This window comes from Triticum urartu, chromosome 3 (genome assembly GCF_003073215.2).
Source record: "Triticum urartu cultivar G1812 chromosome 3, Tu2.1, whole genome shotgun sequence".
In the NCBI taxonomy this organism is placed as follows: Eukaryota; Viridiplantae; Streptophyta; class Magnoliopsida; order Poales; family Poaceae; genus Triticum; species Triticum urartu.
Window position 1 is genome coordinate 619,494,495 of NC_053024.1, and position 4,837 is coordinate 619,499,331.

Sequence of the window (4,837 nt, forward strand, 5' to 3'; positions counted from 1 at the left end):
TCGTTCGCAATGGCCAAACAGTTTTACACTTGCAACTGGGATCCTTCCTGGGTTACCGAAGAACAGTTGAACGGAATGGTCAATATCGGCACCTTAACCAAGAAAACTGAGATTCAATGGCGAGTTCCAGGAACAGAGAATCCTCCTTCCCCGAGGCAGGGTGAGGTAGTGGTCTTTGTCGACCACATAGGCCGAAGTTTTTTCGAGATGTTCTTGCCAGTTTTCAACTTGATCCTCAAGATATTGGACCCAACTCGATGTCCAATCTATGCAACTTCCAAGTCTTCTGTGAAGTGTACTTACAAGAAGAACCAACTACTGAGCTGTTCCGGGATTTTTTTCATCTGAATCGGCATACAGAATTTGTAAACGGTCCCAACACTGAACTCAGTGGCGTCTCTATTCAAAAGCGGAAAGAAGTTGAGTTCCCTCATGCCAAGCTGCACAGTCACCCTAATGACTGGAACCATACTTGGTTCTACTGCAAGGATACCTCTCCTGAAGATGAGAACCCTCTGCCAGGCTATCGTGACCACCGGCTTTCCAACACTCATCCATTACTGCAACGTTTAAGTTCTGCAGAACGGGCCGCACATGCCCCTCAACTCGCCAAGCTCCGTGCCTTTATGGCCAACGGTTTATCGGGCGTTGACTTTGTGCGTTGCTGGATATCTTGGAGCATCTTGCCACTAAGACGCCGCTCCGGTTTAATGTGTGAGTACACCGGTGAATTAGAAGACCCCCAACGCCACATCAACATTCAGTTAACTGATGAAGAGGTCACTGAAGGTGTTAAGAAAATTTTGAATGAACCGGAATCTGTCTGTCGCCAAACCGGCTTGAATCCCTTCTATACACAAAATAAACCGCCTGCTGTAAGTACCATCCTTCCTTTTTATCTTCGACATCTTGTTTTTAAATTGTTCAACCCGTAAACTTTCTTCCGTTTGTTTATAAACAGGGTGATGATCCATTCTGGAAACGGAAATCCGCATATAAAGCGGCAAAGCCATCCCGTCCCAAAACAAAAGCCGTCAAGCGAACCTCAAAGCGGAAAACAACTAAACGTATCAACATGGAACTTGATGAAGATGCAGAGGAACCGGAAGTTGAGGTAGAACTTGACTCACTTGGCTCCCTTTTCATGCACCTCATTAACAATGATCTTTACCAGGAGGACGTGGACGGCAGCCAGGCTGATGACGTAGAGGTAATTACCCTTTCCTCCGGTTCAGACTCTATGCCAACACAAAAAACGCGTCAAGCGGTCTGGAAAGTAAGCTTTTCTCATCCTCTTGCTTACTTGGATCCAACATTTATTTTGAAGACACAGCAGCACGAAGCTCGCCGGACAACCTGGCACAACGGCCAACAGGTCACTTCAGCCGGTTTACCTGACACTCCGGTTCGGAAGCGCCGATCTGAGGTCTCCCCCACTTCTGAAAATTCATATCCCAAGGCAAAGTATTTTTTCAACAACCTCTTAATCCGTCCGATTCAAATTACCAGGTGACACCCCCCTCATCCTCTGGCGAGTCAACCGCGACACAAGTCCCTCCTCTAAAAACTGTAGCTGGGTAAGTATTCAAACCCTTTCTTCAAATGTGTTGCAAATCTTGAATAAGACGCTAAACCTTTTTTTAATTTTATTTGCAGAGCCAAAGCCAGACCCAGCAAGAAAGCTCAGGTTAACAATCCGTCGGAAGACCAGGTGGTTCTTGAACAAGAGCAAACAGGTGAACCGAACCAAACTCATGAACCGGAGGGTCCCCATCCTGAAGCTACCTTTGATGAGCCACCCCTTCAAGACCAGAATATTGATGAACAACCGGAAGCTGACACTGCTGTGCTTGACACTGAACCGGCAGCTCCAATCCGGGCTAGTCCGGTGAGAGCTACTGACACTCCATCATCACCCGCAAAAACTACTGGAGGCCAAGGAGATGATGTTATCATTACTGGCATGGGCCGCAGCTCTCCTGGCCATCCTGTAATCTTGGCCCAACATAGTGCCAAAGAAGAACCTGCTGCCAGGGAAAAGGGTAAATGGAGCACTGATTTATCAGGTTATGCTCATCTCAGTGCTGAAGAACTTTGCTCCGGATTTTTAAACCGTCTGCACTCAAACCGTGACTATGAAGCCGGTTTGGTGAATCTGATGAAGGAACGCAATGAGGTATTTTCATCTCCTTTATTTTCTCGATTCCAAAATCTCAACATCAGCCCAAGTAACCCCCAAGGGCCGTTTTAGGATGCCAATCTTAAACCGGGACTTTGTAATACCTTAATCCTTACATGTTGATTGTCAACACGTCAAGTCCGCAAGAAAAAACTGATACTCCATAAATGTAGTTATGTTGCTTTCATCGGTGTAGCCCCCAAGGGTCGGTTTAGCTTTGCGAGGTAACCCGGGTCTTGAATCCATGCATCAGTTTTGAACAGATGTATATTAGCCCCCAAGTGTTAAGGATAATGCTTGCATTGTACTTGAGACTTGTTGATAATAGAGAAAATAGGCATTAGCCCCCAAGTACGAAGTGCATAACGTGTTATATGCTTAGTACTTAGAAAATACATATCCTGTTGTTGACATATCTTCACCTTTGCAGGCCGAGCTAAATAATAGGGATGCTCGAACCGTTGATCTGCAGGAAAATGTGAAGTCCCAACAAGCAGAGGCTTCGAAAGCAAAAGAGGAGCTGACCAAAGCCCTGGCAGCTGTGGAGAAATTAAAAGAGACTTTTAACAAGGAGCGTGATGACTGGGAAGCTGGAAAGCCGGTTTAACCAAGAAAGCCGAAGACGCAGAAGCAGCTCTGAAGCCAGTTGTAGATGAACTGACTGGTTTGAAGCGACAGATCAATGCTATGACTTCCGCCGTGTTCGGTAAGTATCTCCTGATGCTGTTTATCCGAGTCATGAGATCTTAACATTTACCAGTTTGCTGATATTAAACCATGACAGGCACTCGTATTGCTCATATGGGCACGGATATGCGGATGAAGCTTAAAGCGGCTTACACCTTAATTGAACAGCTGTATTCTGGATCCCAATGTGCTATTTATACTGCAGCTTACAACAAGCTGGCGCCATCACTGATAAAAGAAACCCTTGAGAAGCTGGCCATGCTACCAGCCCGGATTACCGAACTGAAGAAGGCAGCCACAAGAGCGGGAGCGCTAACCGCACTAATCCGGGCCAAGGCATGGATTCCTGATCTTGAAGCGGATGACATCATTAAAGGTTATCCAGGAGTGAAGGAGGACGGTTCAAACTTCAACAATGATGATCTCCGAAGGCTGACCAAAGAGATGCGGCTAATATCCAGCAAACTGGCAGAGGATACAGACTTATCTCATTTCTAGCCGGTTTACGACACTGAAGGCAAGAGACAGCCTGCTGAAATCCATGAAGTTGAAGAACTTGTGCCTCCAATCCATAAGCATACTTACGCTCATGAAATTAACCCCTCCAGCCTTATCCATGAAGAAGCCGTGTTTCAAGCTTTAACCGGAATCGATTGGTCAACGGTTGATTTCCAGCATCTGGGGAGGGATGAAGAAGAGGTGATTGCATCAAATGACCCTCAATCATCAATTCGTCCCGATGAAGCATCCTAAACCGGCAGCCGGGCTACCAGCTACTGTGTGCCATTGCTTGAAACAATTATTCCAGTGGAGCCGTTTTGAAGCTTCTTGTAATAGGATAGCAAAAACACCCTTATCTGACATGCCATCGAGCATGTTTATGTTGCTTGATATTGGGAAAACTTGTTTCACTTTTGGGATCTATTTATGCATAGTCCATGATGATTTGTGTTCCTGGATACAAGAACTTGAAAGTGTCCTAGTGGTTTACCACTGGATGGGTCATGATGCCCAAAAAATATACAAGACTTGGATGAATAATCAAAGTTTGTATTAATCAGATAAAATAAATAATATCCGTGACATACCTCGTTGGTTGACCAACTGCTTGTATGGTAGAGGTGAAAACACCAATCCGGAGTATTGATAACTCCTGGCCCTGTTGCCGTTTCATGTAGAAATCACATTGGGCTAAAAAGCCGTTGAGTTGTTCGTATAAGGCTTGTGACATCTAGTCAAAACCAGACCGGAGAAGTTTGCTACCGGTTTAGAATCTGATCATGTACTGACAACTAAGCGCTGAAAGTTAAGCCGGGTTGTAATGAACACCGGTTTGTCAGAAGAATATTTATAAATCCCTTATCATAAAACTAGCAAAAACAAAAGAAACATGCAAGGCTTTTCATGGGCTGCCAGGCCCTAAATCGAGGCTTTTCATGGGCTGCCAGGCCGCTGAGTTAAAACATTTTGCAAAGCCTTTTAAGATGGACCTCAATCTTTAACCAATCACCGATTTAACTTTGACAAGTTCAGGGTCCATGGGATTGACTTGTCAAACGTTCGATGGGTCATACCAGGTTTACCTGGACGGAGTGGCTTACTTAAAGAGGTAGGATAACTGGGGGTTTTAGGTGAATACACCTGGCTTCCAAGCCTGGCTTGATAGCCTATTACAAGGGTTCAAACTCATTGTTCTTTGAGAAGCAAAGATCCCCCAGGTAGTATGTGAGCTATGCTCGATGGTTACCTATGTTTGAGCTGTGCCTAACACAACAGACTCTCTTTGGCTCCATATAATTTCCTTTTGGCTTAGAGGTGTAGCTATGGTGTGAAGACAACCAAGCCCCCTAGTGATATCCCTTTGTGGTTTTAAACCGATCAAGAGGTGTAGCTATGGTTCGGATACGACCAAGCCCCCTAGTGATTTTCTTTATCTCTGTACGGCCATATAGGCCGGTTTAACAAAACTCC